We start from the raw sequence: 16,565 nt of genomic DNA, 5'->3' as shown, positions 1-16,565 counted from the left end.
GCGCTTCTTCTGGGGTCTCCTGTTCTCCAGTGTGGGGGACGTCACCTGGAAAATGTTGTCCTGGTGCGATCCGGGGTCCTTCATATCCAGAAGCGCTGGGTCCGCTCCATGGCTGCTAAATATTAGGGCCCTATTACTACTTCTGATATGTTCGGATCGTGCCGCAAGCTACAGTAGCTCAGGCAGCGAGGGACTGGAAGAGGGGGTGCTGGTATAAAAGTTATCCCCGTACAGGTGGTGAACTTTATCCAGCAGTGGGAAGATCAGTTCCCGGACGATCTTTCCACTTGTTCCGAGGATGGGGGGGGGGGAGGGGGCATCTGGGGGCTGCATTCGGGTGTCCCTTCCTTCATACACTCTAAGGGTACGTGCACACTGCGGAATGGCGAAGGATAACCCTTCGTGCATTCCGCAGTTGGCACCCGCCGGCTGACTGATGCGGGCGCACGTCTCCGTCCGTGTCATAGACTCCATTCTATGCAAGGGGGGATTCCGCTCTCTGTCCAACGTGTTCATTCTTTGGACGGACGATGGAATCCGCCTGTGCATAACATGGAGTCTATGACACGGGTAGAGACATGCACCTGCATCAGTCCGCCGGTGGGTGCCATCTGCGGAATGCACAAAGGTTTATCTTCGCCATTGCGCAGTGTGCACCTACCCTAAATCTGTAAGAGTACCCTGAGGTACGCTCACAGTGTTAGTAGAATTTTACGCCATACCGTGATCTCTTATTGGGATGGTACTGGCGGAAAAGACGTGTCTGGGAGGCAGCATACACTACCCTATTCCCCAGACACGTCACTGGAGGATGAGGATGAATGGAGGAACAAAGGATCCCCCCCATTTATCCTCACTGGCTGTTTCGGTGTTGGAGGCAATAATAACGTATCCCTCTGACGCCGAAAACACCCTGGGGGTCATCTTTATACGGGGACTAGTATATGGGGTATGTAGTGGTATAGTGTCAAACTTTATTCAATGTAGTGTAGTGTGGTGTAATGTAGTGTTTTTTACGTGTTTTTTTTACAGTAAGTATAAAAAAAAAAAAACTACGCCAAAAATGGTGTTGCTGATAAATGCCGCACTTATGTGCGGCACTTATCAGCAGACCGTGGCAGTAGGATAGAGAAAAAAAACACCCTATGCCAAAAAGGAGGAGTTGCTGATTAGCAGCGCACTTTCGTGCGATGCTGATCAACACTCAGCGGCGATAGGGTGCGGAAAATAGAAAAAAAAATTTGAAAAAAAAAACAAAAAAAAAACTTTATTACATACTGAACATCCCTGTAGCTGCTGATAAGTGTATTACACATATCAGCCGCTAGAGGGCAGCAGAGCGGAAAATCCCGAAAACCCGACGCTGGAGCCGAAAATAGCCGAACGTGACGTCACAGAAGAAGCCGAAGACTCGAACGAGACCACGAGGACGCCGCGAACCCGGAAGACGCCGATCAGGACCCCGGGACAGGTCAGTAATGTACGAATACCTGCTCTGGACCCCTCAGCTACCTAGCTGAGGGGTCCGGAGCAGGTATTTATAACTTTTGGGGACTTTGATCGCCGTGGCCGGCCGTTCACGGCGATCGGGCCGGTGGCACCTGGCCACCATTACTTTTTACAGTAATGGCGGTCGGTGCCGTCCTCGGACAGCACCGACCGCCATTTTTTCCGGGTCATCGGGTCACCGATGACCCGGAAAGGTTCCGATCGCCGCTATTGGCTGATCTGAACTGATAAGCCAATAGCGGCGATCGTCGGGATGGGGGGGGTTAACAACCCCCCATGCCGACAGGGAGAGATGGCCTGCAGTGTATTTCTGCAGGCCATCTCTCCCGATCGCATGCGGCCTGTCCGCGGCGCCCTCTTAAAGGACCCGCGTACCGGTACGTCATGGGTCCTTAAGTGACAGTGATCCATGACGTGCCGGTACGTCATGGGTCCTTAAGAGGTTAAAGGGACCCATTTCGCTCTTAAAGGGACCCAGGTCGCTCTTAAAAGGACCCATTTTGCTCTTAAAGGGACATATTTCACTCTTAAAGGGACATATTTCACTCTTAAAGGGACCCAGGTCGCTCTTAAAGGGACCCAGGTCGCTCTTAAAGGGACCCAGGTCGCTCTTAAAGGGACCCAGGTCGCTCTTAAAGGGACCCAGGTCGCTCTTAAAGGGACCGATTTTGCTCTTAAAGGGACCCATTTCGCTCTTAAAGGGACATATTTCACTCTTAAAGGGACATATTTCACTCTTAAAGGGACCCAGGTCGCTTTTAACCCTTTAAGGACATGGCCCATTTTCGTTTTTACGTTTTCGGTTTTTCCTCCTTGTGTTTAAAAGGTCATAGCACTTGCATTTTTCCACCTAGAAACCCACATGACCCCTTATTTTTTGCGTCACTAATTGTACTTTGCAATTACAGGCTGAATTTTTGCATAAAGTACACTGCGAAACCAGAAAAAAATTCAAAGTGTGGTGAAATTGAAAAAAAAAACGCATTTCTTTTATTTGGGGGGAATGTGTTTTTACGCCATTCGCCCTGGGGTAAAACTGACTTGTTATGCATGTTCCTCAAGTCGTTACGATTAAAACGATATATAACATGTATAACTTATATTGTATCTGATGGCCTGTAAAAAATTCAAACCGTTGTTAACCAATATACGTTCCTTAAAATCGCTCCATTCCCAGGCTTATAGCACTTTTATACTTTGGTCTATGGGGCTGTGCGAGGTGTCATTTTTTGCGCCATGATGTGATCTTTCTATCGGTACCTTGATTGCGCATATACGACTTTTTGATCGCTTTATATTAAATTTTTTCTGGATTTGATGCGACCAAAAATGCGCAATTTTGCACTTTGGGATTTTTTTGCGCTGACGCCGTTTACCGTACGAGATCAGGAATGTGATTAATTAATAGTTTGGGCGATTACGCACGCGGCGATAGCAAACATGTTTATTTATTTATTTGTTTACTTTTATTTAAAACCTGGGAAAAGGGGGGTGATTCAGACTTTTATTAGGGGAGGGGGCTTTTTACTATTAACAACACTTTTTTTTTTTTTTTTTTTTTTTTACACATATACTAGAAGCCCCCCTAGGGGACTTCTAGTATATACACTTGGATCTCTCATTGAGATCTCTGCAGCATAGATATGCTGCAGAGATCCATGAGATCGGCACTCGTTTGCTTTCGGCTGCTGCAGCCGAAAACGAACGAGTGCCGAGCCGAGGACGGCGCCATCTTGGACGCGTCCCCGGCCGGCATCAGTAACGTCCGGGACAAGGTCCCGGAGGAGCGATCTCCCCCACTAGACCCCAGGGAAACGTTGCCTCCGGTAATCGGAGGCAGCTGTCAACTTTGACAGCTGCCTTTGATTAGCTAATTAGCGGGCACGGCGATCAGACCGTGCCCGCTAATAGCAGCGGTCCCGGGCTACTCGCGGCACCCGGGATCGCGGCACTTCAAAGCGGGGCCGCCGCGCGGCCCCGCTTTGAAGTGCAAGTGAGGACATATGACGTACGCATACGTCCTATGTCCTTAAGAGGTTAAAGGGACCCAGGTCGCTCTTAAAGGGACCAATTTCACTCTTAAAGGGACCAATTTCACTCTTAAAGGGACCCATTTCGCTCTTAAAGGGACCCATTTTGCTCTTAAAGGGACCAATTTCACGCTTAAAGGGACCCATTTCGCTCTTAAAGGGACCCAGGTCGCTCTTAAAGGGACTCATTTTTTATGCTCTTAAAGGGGCCAAGGTTGCTCTTAAAGGGACCCAGGTTGCTCTTAAAAGGGACCCATTTCGCTCTTAAAGGGACCCAGGTCGCTCTTAAAAGGACCCATTTTGCTCTTAAAGGGACATATTTCGCTCTTAAAGGGACCCAGGTCGCTCTTAAAGGGACTCATTTTTTATGCTCTTAAAGGGGCCAAGGTTGCTCTTAAAGGGACCCAGGTTGCTCTTAAAAGGGACCCATTTCGCTCTTAAAGGGACCCAGGTCGCTCTTAAAGGGACTCATTTTTATGCTCTTAAAGATACCAATTTCACTCTTTAAGGGACCAATTTCACACTTAAAGGGACCCATTTCGCTTTTAAAGGGACCCAGGTCGCTTTTAAAGGGACCCAGGTCGCTTTTAAAGGGACCCAGGTCGCTTTTAAAGGGACCCAGGTCGCTTTTAAAGGGACCCAGATCGCTTTTAAAGGGACCCAGATAGCTCTTAAATGGACCCAGGTCACTCCTAAAGGGACCCAGGTCGCTCTTAAAGGGACCAATTTCACGCTTAAAGGGACCCATTTCGTTCTTAAAGGGACCCAGGTCGCTCTTAAAAGTACCCATTTTGCTCTTAAAGGGACATATTTAGCTCTTAAAGAGACCCAGGTCGCTCTTAAAGGGACCCAGGTCACTCTTAAAGGGACCAATTTCACTCTTAAAGGGACCAATTTCCCTCTTAAAGGGACCTATTTTGCTCTTAAAGGGACCCAGATCACTCTTAAAGGGACCCATTTTGCTCTTAAAGGGACCCATTTTGCTCTTAAAGGGACATTTCGCTCTTAAAGGGACCCATTTTGCTCTTAAAGGGACATATTTCGCTCTTAAAGGGACCCAGGTGGCTCTTAAAAGGACCCATTTCGCTCTTAAAGGGACCATTTCACTCTTAAAGGGACCCATTTCGCTTTTAAAGGGATCCAGATTGCTCTTAAAGGACCCAGGTGGCTCTTAAATGGACCCATTTTGCTCTTAAAAGGAACATATTTCACTTTTAAAGGGACCCAGATCCCTCTTAAAGGGACCTAGGTCGCTCTTAAAGGGACCAATTTCGCTCTTAAAGGGACCCAGGTCACTCTTAAAGGGACCCAGGTTTCTCTTAAAGGGACCCAGGTTTCTCTTAAAGGGACCTATTTTGCTCTTAAAGGGACCTATTTTGCTCTTAAAGGGACCTATTTTGCTCTTAAAGGGACCTATTTTGCTCTTAAAGGGACCTATTTTGCTCTTAAAGGGACATATTTTGCTCTTAAAGGGATCCAGGTCGCTCTTAAAGGGACCCATTTCGCTCTTAAAGGGATCCAGGTCGCTCTTAAAGGGACCCATTTCGCTCTTAAAGGGACCCAGGTCGCTCATAAAAGGACCCATTTAGCTCTTAAAGGGACCCAGGTCGCTCTTAAAGGGACCCAGGTCACTCTTAAAGGCACATATTTCACTCTTGAAGGGACATATTTCGCTCTTAAAATGACCCAGGTCGCTCATAATGGGACCCAGGTCGCTCTTAAAGGGACCCAGGTAGCTCTAGCGACATGGGTCTCTTTAAGAGCGACATGGGTCCCATACCTTTTGGAGTGACTTGGGTTCCTTTAAGAGCAACTTGGGTCCTGTCCCTTTAAGAGCGACTTGGGTCCCTTCCCTTTGAGAGACTTGGGTCCCGCCCCTTTAAGAGCGACTTGGGTCCCTTTAAGAGTGTCATGGCTCCCGTCCCTTTAAGAGCGACTTGGGTCCCTTTAAGAGCGATCTGGGTACTTATAATGGTAAAGATCATTTCTCGGTTACCATGACAATCTTACTCATGTCATTGAGACAAAATCGTTAAGGACCTTTCATATATTACATCTTCTATTGGACAATAGGGGACATGTGACTGTGGATGTTGTGATACATGCCTGACAAGACCTTAGAATTCCTATTGGCTGCTATATTTCAGCTATTTGCATATGTGCTGTGATTGGCTGATAGCGGTTAGAGTGTGGCCATTATTTGCAATGGGCCATTATTTTCTATGGGAAATTTGGGGTCTTTAAACGTAAATTTCTTAAAAACGACAAATCCGATCGAAGCGAAAAATAGATAGCACACCACACACACCGCCGAGGGCTTCGAAACGCAGTTTGAACAGAGTGTGTGCGCAAAGCGGTTCAGGCTGTATTACGCGCAGAAAAATAGCTGGAAGAAGAAGAATACGGATTACAATATAGTGCTTTTCAAGCACTATAATAATCTAACAGGGACATGGCTGACCTAATAGTAGAGAGGGGTTGGTCAATCATCTCTAGTAAGAAAAACCTATGTGTGCATGAGTCAAGGCAAATGTCCAGAAATTTGCATAGCTGAGATGGATTCCATTCTGAACCTTTCGTAAGTGAGAACTCTGTTCAAAGGCTTAATATTGATGTTGGTTCTATAAGATCCATTAGGTTTCTCGACTAAAAACAGGGTGGAGTAAAACCCTACTCTTCTCCGGTTTTCAGGCACAGGAACCAGAAGTTCAATAACAAATGAACTTCTAAAATCAGGGCTGTGAAGATAGGTCAGTACATACAATCTTTCCCCTTGGGAGGACAAGAAGGATTTTTTCTTTTTAATCAGATATTTATTAAAATTTTTGCTATAACATCTTAGAGTCCCCACCCCCACGAACAATTGAAACATTGTTTCCAGTAAACCAAAACACAGTACAGAAAGAATAAAACAGAATTCCGTATGGCAGATGGAGGGTTCATCTTATACCAGCAACCCACCTAATATTTATAGTGCTTGAAAAAGCACTATATTGTAATCCAAATTCTTCTTCCGTCTCTTCTTCTTCTTCTTCCAGCTATTCTTCTGCGATTAATACAGCCCATACCGCTTTGTGCACAGACTCCGTTCAAACTGCGTTTCAAAGCCCTCAGTGGTGACAGGTGTGCTATCTATTTTAAGTTTCGATCAGATTTGTCATTTTTAAGAAATTTTTTGTTTAACCCCTTAACGACATCGGGCGTACCCATACGCCCCCGTTGCCTGGGCTTTAACGCAAACGGCGTATAGGTACGCCCGATGTTTCCCCGATCGCTGTGTGTTCACACACAGCGATCGGGGAAGATGGCCTGCTATAAATAATAGCAGGCCATCTTAGCTTCACGGCACGGGGGGTGTTAACCACGATCGCCGCTATAGGCTGATCAATTCAGATCAGCCAATAGCGGCGATCGGAACCTTTCCGGGTCATCGGTGACCCGATGACCGGGAAAAAAATGGCGGTCGGTGCTGTCCGAGGACGGCACCGACCGCCATTACTGTAAAAAGTAATGGTGGTCACCGTGCCACCGGCCCGATCGCCGTGAACGGCCGGCCGGCCGTTCACGGCGATCAGAGTCCCACAATATAGTAAATACCTGCCCTGGACCCCTCAGCTAGGTAGCCGAGGGGTCCAGAGCAGGTATTTGTACATTACTCACCTGTCCCGGGCTCCTGATCGGCGTCTTCCGGGTTCGCGGCGTCCTCGTCTTCGTTCGGGTCTTCGGCTTCCTCCGTGACATCACGTTCGGCTTCTCTCGGCTATTTTCGGCTCCAGCGTCGGCTTTTTACGTATTTTGCGCTCTGCTGCCCTCTAGCGGCTGATATGTGTAATACACTTATCAGCAGCTACAGGGATGTTCAGAATATAGAAAAAGTTTTTTTGTTTTTTTTTCTATTTTCCACACCCTATCGCCGCTGAGTGTTGATCAGCATCGCACGAAAGTGCGCTGCTAATCAGCAACTCCTCCTTTTTGGCGTAGGGTGTTTTTTTTCTATATTCTACTGCCACGGTCTGCTGATAAGTGCCGCACATAAGTGCGGCATGTATCAGCAACTCCTTTGTTGGCGTAGGTTTTTTTTTTTTTACTTACTGTAAAAAAAACACGTAAAAAAACACTACATTACACCACACTACATTGAATAAAGTTTGACACTACACCACTACATACCCCATATACCAATCCCCATATAAAGATGGCCCCTAGGGTATTTTCGGTGTCGGACGCATACGTTATTATTGCCTCCGACACCAAAACAGCCAGTAAGGATGAATGGGGGGATCCTTCTTTCCTCCATTCATCCTCATCATCCTCATCATCCAGTGACGTGTCTGGGGGGTAGCGTAGCGTACGCTGCCCCCCAGACACGTCTTTTCCGCCAGTACCGTCCCAATAAGAGATCACGGTATGGTGTGAAATTCTACAAACTGTGTGAGCGTACCTCAGGGTACACTTACAGATTTAGGGTACGTGCTCACTGCGGAATGGCGAAGGATAACCCTTTGTGCATTCCGCAGCTGGCACCCGCCGGCGGACTGATGCAGGCGTGTGTCTCCACCCGTGTCATAGACTCCATTCTATGCACGGGCGGATTCCATCGTCCATCCAAAGAATGAACACGTTGGACGGAGAGCGGAATCCGCCCGTGCATAGAATGGAGTCTATGACACGGACGGAGACGTGCGCCTGCATCAGTCCGCCGGCGGGTGCCAACTGCGGAATGCACGAAGGGTTATCTGTCGCGATTCCGCAGTGTGCACGTACCCTTAGAGTGTATGTAGGAAGGGACACCCGAATCCAGCCCCAGATGCCCCCTCCCCCCCATCCTCGGAACAAGTGGGAAGATCGTCCGGGAACTGATCTTCCCACTGCTGGATAAAGGTCATCACCTGTACGGGGATAACTTTTATACCAGCGCCCCCTCTTCCGGTCCCTCGCTGCCCGCGCTACTGTAGATTTCGGCACGATCCGAACATATCAGAAGTAGTAATAGCGCCCTAATATTTAGCAGCCATGGAGCGGACCCAGCGCTTCTGGATATGAAGGACCCCGTATCGCACCAGGACAACATTTTCCAGGTGACGTCCCCCACACTGGAGAAAGGGAGACCCCAGAAGAAGTGCAGAGTGTGGCGTAACAGGGGGATCAGGAAGGACGCCATTTTCCAGTGTGACGCCTGTCCTGATCACCCCGGCCTCTGCATACTGGATCGCTCCAAGGCGCACCACACGTCATCGGAGTTCTACATTATCTAAATTCTGTCCCTTATTCCTATTTCAGGGGTCACGTTGATCCAGGGATTATTCTGATCGCCATTATGGAGTCGGGAAGGAATTTTCCCCTGTGATGAGGCTACTGTCGTCTGCCTCACGAGGGGTTTTTGCCTTCCTCTGGATCAACACAGGTTGAATTTGATGGACACCTGTCATTTTCAACCTTATAAACCAATAATTGGCCTAATACCCCCAAATAAATTAATAATTGTCCCTTTTCCCCAGCTAAGTAGGTATGGCCACCATTCCCATTAGAGGATGCCATGATGCAATTACAAAGCCTCTGTGCGGCCAGGACAGTAGAAACCCCCCACAAGTGACCCCATTCTGGAAACTACACCCGATAAGGAATCTATTAAGGGGGGCAGCGGGTATATGGCCCCCTGGTGACGGCCACATTTGGGACGTGAATATGAAAAAAATTGTATTTTTTATTTTCTCGGCACATGTTCTACGTAAGTGCCCGTCACCAGTGGGGTCCATATCCTCACTGCACCCCTTGTTAGATTCCTTATGGGGTGTAGTTCCCAGAATGGGGTCACTTGTCGGGGGTTTCTACTGTCCTGGCAGCACAGGAGCTTTGTAATTGCAACATGGCCTCTATCCTCCATTCCAACCTCTAAATGGCGCTCTGTCCCTTTGGTGACTTGCCCTGTGCCCATATGGCACATTATGTCCACATGTGGGGTATTTTCGTACTCAGGGGACACTACCCTACACGTTTTGTGTTGATTTTTTTCCATTTCCACAAGGGGTTAAAAAAGAAAATGAAGGCTAGACCAACATTTAGTGTAATTTTTGTAAAATTTTTACTCTAAATCATTAATCTTGTCATGATTTTTTCATTTTCACAAGGGGTTAAAAGATAAAAAAAAAACATTTAATGTGTAGCGCAATTTCCCCTGAGTACGGAAATACCCCACATGTGTACATAAAGCGCCATTCGGGTGCAGGGTAAGCCTCCGAAGGGACGGAGCGCCATTTGGTTTTTGAAGGCTGGATTTGGATGGAATGGATTTCGAGGGGCCATGTTGCATTCAAAAGGCCCCTGTGTTGCCAAGACAGTTGAAACCCCCCACAAGTGACCCCATTATGGAAACTGCACCCCTCAGGGAATGTAACAAGGGGTGTAGTGAGCATATGGACCCCACTGGTGACGGGCACAAATGTGGAACAATGTGGCGTGAAAATGAAATATTACATTTTTTACACTATAATGTTGGTTTAGCCTTGAATTTATCATTTTCACAAGGGGTTAAAAGAGGGAAAAAAAACTAAATGTGTAGAGCAATTTCCCCCGAGTCCGTAAATACCCCACATGTGGACATCAAGCGCCATGTGGGCGCAGGGCAAGCCTCCCAAGGGAAGGAGCGCCATTTGGATTTTGGAGGTTGGATTTGGCTAGAATGGATGATGAAAGCCATGTCGCATTTACAGAGCCGTCGTGCTGCCAAAACACTGGAAACCCCCCACAAGTGACCCCATTCTGGAAACTGCACCCCTCAAGGAATCTAACAAGGGGTGCAGTGAGGATATGGATCCCTTGATGACGGGCACATTTGTGCCATGAAAGTGAAAAAATGAAATTTTTTACTTTTACGTCACATTGTTCCACATTTGTGCCCGTCACCAGTGGGGTCCATATGCTCACTGCCCCCCTTGTTAGATTCCTTGAGGGGTGTAGTTTCCAGAATGGGGTCACTTGTGGGGGGTTTCCAGTGTCTTGGCAGCACAAGGGCTCTGTAAATGCGACATGGCGCTTGAAATCCTTTTCAGTGAAATTCAGCTTCCAAAAGCCAATTGGCGCTCCTTCCCTTTGGAGGCTCGTCCTGCGCCCGCTTGGCACTTTATGTCCACATGTGGGGTATTTCCGTACTCGGGAGAAACTGCGCTACACATTTTGTGTCTTTTTTTGCCTCTTATCCCTTTAAGAAAATGAAAAATTGAAGGCTAGAACAACGTTTTAGTGTAAAAAATAATAAAAAAAAATTTTTCATGCCATATTGTTCGGAAAATCTGTGAAGCACCTATGGGGTCCAGATGCTCACCGCACCCCTTGTTACATTCCTTGAGGGGTGTAGTTTTCTAAATGGTGTCCCTTTAGGGGTGTTTTTTAGGTTTTGGCACCCCAGAGCCTCTGCCAACCTGAAGTGGTACAGTCAAAAATGACCAAATATAACGGAGGCGTTGAAAATCACTAGGCGCTCCCTTATATCTGAGGCTTGTGGTTGCGTCAAATAGCGCAATAGGGTCACATATGGGGTATTTCTATAAACTGCAGAAACGGGACAATAATTATTGGGGTGCATTTCTCTGGTAATAGGTTTATAATTATGAAAAATATTGGATTACAATAAAATCTCTGCACAGAAAATTAAAATTTTCAAATTCCTTACACACTTAGCTTTTATTTCTGTGACTCCCCTAAAGGGTTAAAACACTTTCTGGATATGCTTTTGCAGAGTTTGGGGGGTGCAGTTTCTGAAATGGGGTGCTTTGTGGGGCTTTCTAACATACAGGCCCCTCAAATACACTTTAAACCTGAACAGGTCCCTAAAAATATCTGATTTTGAAATTTGACTGAAAATTTGGAAATTTGCTGCTAATGTTTTAAGCTCCCTATTGTCTAAAAAAAATGAAAGATAGTTTAATAAATGCCGCCAACATAAAGTAGACATGTTGCTAATGCTATTTAATATATAATTTATGTGGTATAACCACTTTCTGTATACGCAAAAAAGTTTCAAAGTTGGAAAAATGCATTTTTTCACATTATTTGGGATTTTTTGATAAAGATTTGTTATGAGTATCGACTCCAATTTAACAGAAATGTAAAGTACAATATGTTACGAGAAAACAATCTCAGAATCAGCCGGATAGGTAAAAGCATCCCGAAGTTATTAATGACTAAAGTGACACAGGTCATATTCATAAAATTTGTCTCTGTCATTAAGGCCATTTCAGGCTCTGTCCTTAAGGGGTTAAAGACCCCTAATTTCCAATAGAAAATAATGGCCCATTGGAAATAATGGCCACACTCTAACCGCTAACAGCTAATCACAGCCCATATGCAAATAGCTGAAATATAGCAGCCAATAGAAATTCTAAGGTCTTGTCAGTCAATGCCTCTTATCATCCACACAGTCACATGTCCACTATTGGCCAATAGAAGATGGAAGGTCCTTAACGATTTTGTCTCACTGACATGAATAAGATTGTCATAATGGTAAAGATCATTGCTCGGTTTCCATGACAATCTTATTCATGTCAGTGAGACAAAATCGTTAAGGACCTTCCATCTTTTATTGGCCAATAGTGGACATGTGACTGTGTGGATGATAAGAGGCATTGACTGACAAGACCTTAGAATTTCTATTGGCTGCTATATTTCAGCTATTTGCATATGTGCTGTTGATTAGCGGTTAGTGGTTAGAGTGTGGCCATTAATTCCAATGGGCCATTATTTCTTTTATGGGAAAAGGCCTGGGTACTGTCCCCTCAGCTCTGCTACTTTACTGAGTGAACTCTGCTACTTATAATGGTAAAGATCATTGCTCGGTTTCCATAAGTAGCAGAGTTCACTCAGTAAAGTAGCAGAGCTGAGGGGATGGTACCCAGGCCTTTTCCCATAAAAAATAATAATGGCACATTGGAAATAATGGCCACACTCTAAACGCTAACAGCCAATCACAGCACATATGCAAATAGCTGAAATATAGCAGCCAATAGAAATTTTAAGGTCTTGTCAGTCAATGCCTCATAACATCCACACAGTCACATGTCGACGATTGCCCAATAGAAGATGTAGAAGATGGAAGGTCCCTAACGATTTTGTCTCACTGACATGAGTAACATAGGTCATGGTAACCGAGCAATGATCTTTACCATTATAAGTAGCAGAGTTCATTCAGTAGTCGCTCTTAAAAGGACGGTACCCAAGTTGCTCTTAAAGGGGAATTACATAAGTCACTCTTAAAAAAGGACGTACCCAAGCCGCTCTTAAACGGACGGTACCCAAGCCGCTCTTAAAGGGACGGTACCCAAGTCGCGCTTAAAGGGGCATTACATAAGTTGCTGATAAAAGGGACGGTACCCAAGACGCCCTTAAAGGTTAACCGGTACACAAATTGCTCTTAAAGGGGCATTACATAAGTCACTCTTAAAGGGACGGTACCCAAGTCACTCTTAAAGGGTCAGTACTAGAGATGAGCAAACCTCGAGCATGCTCGAGTCGATCCGAACCCGAACTTTCTGCATTTGATTAGCAGTGGTTGCTGAACTTGAATAAAGCCCTAAAGCTATGTGGAAATCATGGATATAGTCATTGGCTGAATCCATGTTTTCCAGACAACCTTAGAGCTTTATCCAAGTTCAGCAGCCCCAGCTAATCATATACCGAACGTTCGGGTTCGGATTGACTCGAACCCAATTCGCTCATGTCTAGTTGCCACCAAAGTTGCTCTTAAAGGGAGGATATATAGGGTTAAAGTTTCCCCCACAACTGCCCCTGATCCTTTTCCACAGAGGGAGTGAGGGGTGCAGGTCTACTAGGCCCGCGGTCTCAACAGGAGGGGTTCCAGTAGAAGCTGCCAAGGATGGCTCAATAGCGACAGTAGAGGTAGAGGGCTGACAGGGCATGGAGGCCTATAAAACATGCATAAAAATAATAGAACGTGGAAGACTAATATAAGGAGAGAGAAGGAACTAATAGTGGCAAGTACATATCCTAATTTTGTTCTTTTCATATTTCTCACAAATGAAGGCCCCTGGCCCTCTAGCACAGGGTTCATACATCCACCACATAATGTTTTATTGTGTGAACTATTCAGCCTCTTTTTGCAGATGGGCAAACTTTTCTTCAGACACAAAAGAAGGGCACACATGCATTTGTAAATTGCCAACATTGTACAACTATAACTAAAGGGGAATTAATGTACCATCCCACACAAAGTTATAGGATCTACTCTGAAGTCAAACCCAGGACTCCTGTTCTGGCTGGCAGTGCATGTATGGCCCGGCATACAGGAGAAAAACATCAGGAAGGGTGAGAGGTGGTCATCCACCACATACTTAAGCACAATAATATTACTCCACATTGCCATCAAGAAGTATACAACATTTGTGGCACTAACTACAAACTAAAAACTATATACAACACATGGTGCTATGTATAAACTGTGGAATAACCAAAGCGAAAGGAGGAAACATTTGTGCTCCACAATTGGATAATTTGTGCAAGTTTTGAATTATATTGTTTAGAGATGAGCAAAGCGAATCCGGTGAAGCAAAATTTGCTGCAAATCGCGCTGTCAATTCGCCTCATTTTGAGAAGCGAATTCACATGAATTTGTTAAAAAAAATTGCTTAACATGGCTTCCGCACATGTTCGCTCACAGTACTGTCTTTTGGTGGAAACAAGAGATTAAACATAATCCCTTGTTCCCCGTCCAATCACCCCATATAAGGGGATTTGCTTCCTGGAGGTGGCCAGTCGGCTGTATGTGTAGTGGAGAGCAGGTTGCAGCAGGCAGTTAGTACCGAGCAGGGAGAGAAAGACCGAGAAATAGGGACAGAGAGAAAAGGATAGGTGGGTGGATGTGAGTAGATTGTGGGTGGTTTTCTGCGGCAGCAGGGAAGCCAATGTCCGGTATCACAAGTTACTGGTTGTTGGTTTTATGCATCGTTAGTCAATGTGTGCTGGCTGGGCATTATACCAAGTCAATGGGTACTGTGAGGGCATTATACCAAATCAATGGATGCTGGCTGAGTATTATACCAAGTGGGTGCTGTGAATTCAGTGTCCATCCATTCAAACCAGTCTGTGGCTGCGGTGCTTAAAGTTAACACAGTGTTGGTGCTCAGTGGAGTTCCTGATTTGTCGAATTACTGGATAGTCAGTTTAAGTAAATCTTTACCGTACTGTCTTGAAAAACACACCTGCCCAAAATACTAAGAAACATTCCAATCCTCATCAAACCTCTGTACAATAAAGTATTCAACCCCTTCCCAATTTGGTTAAATCTGCGGCCTGTCTCATCTATTGAGGCACCAGTAGTGGCACTATCCCCCATATAAATAACTTATTTGGCTCCCTCTTTATTTATTTAGCTTACTCTACTATTCAAGTGTGAATGCACACTAAATCACACAAGGTAACCTGCCTTTCTGCAAGGGCAACATCTGGCAAGAGTTTGTATGTTCTACCCACGTTTCTGTGGGGCAGTTTAGATTTTGAGCCTTAACTCCGCCTCCACCACCATTTCGTCCCCCTCTGGGCTTAGGTTCATGTGGTAGACCGTAGCACTGTTCCCCTTGGCCATGATGTTCTCTTCACTTGCTGAGATGGGGCTGTGTGATGTAACTGCACCTGTTGTTTTTTACGGGCAAGAAGTGGCGTGGGGGTCCAGGTTCTTTCAGGCAAGGAGGTGGTGGCATTTCATGTCGCATAGATGTGCTACCTGGGTTTAAACCCAAACCCAACCCACTTTATACTTACAGATAGCTGCATGGTCTTTTCCACCATCAACACGGAACAACTGCCAGACTGAAGATTGCAGTGTCCGGTTCTTTGGAGAAGACACACTGCTAGGCTGTTGTGGATTGCCACAGCTGTCTTGGGATACCTGTTAAGTGGCCTTGCTGACATCTGGCTGGTACTGTACACCTAACCTTTTTTCCTCCTTTTTGTTGTTTGTTCTGTCCTATTAGGCTATGCACAATACAAAAAGAGTTTACATTTTGTTATTTATATTAGTTAATAGTATATGGTACAGGCCTGTATTTAGAGTTCATGCTGCCCTAGGCACTTTTCATGCTGAGGCGCCCCCCCCCCCCCCCCCCCGCAGTGTCCTGGTAGCTGTAGTTCACTCCCTCTCCCAGTGGTATCCTGGTAGCTGTAGTTAATCCCCCATCTCCAGTGGTGTCCTGGTAGCTGTAGTTACCCCCCTATCCCCAGTGGTGTCCTGGTAGCTGTAGTTAGCCCCTATCCCCAGTGGTGTTCTGGTAGCTGTAGTTCACTTCCTCCCCCATTGGTGTCTTGGTAGCTGTAGTTCACTCCCTCCCCCAGTGGTGTCCAGGTAGCAGTAGTTCACTTCCTCCCCCAGTGGGGTCCAGGTAGCTGCAGTTCACTCCCTCCCCCAGTGGTGTCCTGGTAGCTGTAGGTAGCCCCCCCTATACCCAGTGGTGTCCTGGTAGCTGTAGTTTACTCCCTCCCCCAGTGTTGTCCTGGTAGCTGTAGTTAACCACCTATCCCCAGTGGTGTCCTGGTAGTATAATTGAGCTGTGTAATAGGCTCAGTAGATGAACACCGATGTAGCAGATTTGCGCTCATTTACTATAGTGATCAGGCCGGGTAATACGGCCCTAAGGGTCCATTTACACGGAAAGATTTGACAGATTTGAAGCCAAAGCCAGGAATGGATTTTAAAAGAGGAGAAATCTCCGGCTTTCCTTTATGACCTGATGTCTGTTTATAGTCTGTTCCTGGCTTTGGCTTCAAATCTTTGGCAGATAATCTGTGTAAATAGACCCTTAAGGTGCAATTACCGCCAATTTTATATAACTTTTTCTTTGCTGCAAGATTTGATGTGCCATTACTAGTTATCCAGAAAGTATTCAAAATACAGACCAATATGGGGTACAACTGTGTGCCACAATACACGTTCAGCTATATGCTTTCATTGTGATTCTAAATAAGTGGTCAATCATAGAATTTTCTTTCTTCTTTTCCCCATGATAAACCAGCAACTTTTAA

This window comes from Dendropsophus ebraccatus, chromosome 12 (genome assembly GCF_027789765.1).
Source record: "Dendropsophus ebraccatus isolate aDenEbr1 chromosome 12, aDenEbr1.pat, whole genome shotgun sequence".
NCBI classification, from domain to species: domain Eukaryota; kingdom Metazoa; phylum Chordata; class Amphibia; order Anura; family Hylidae; genus Dendropsophus; species Dendropsophus ebraccatus.
This window is presented reverse-complemented; position numbering follows the sequence as displayed.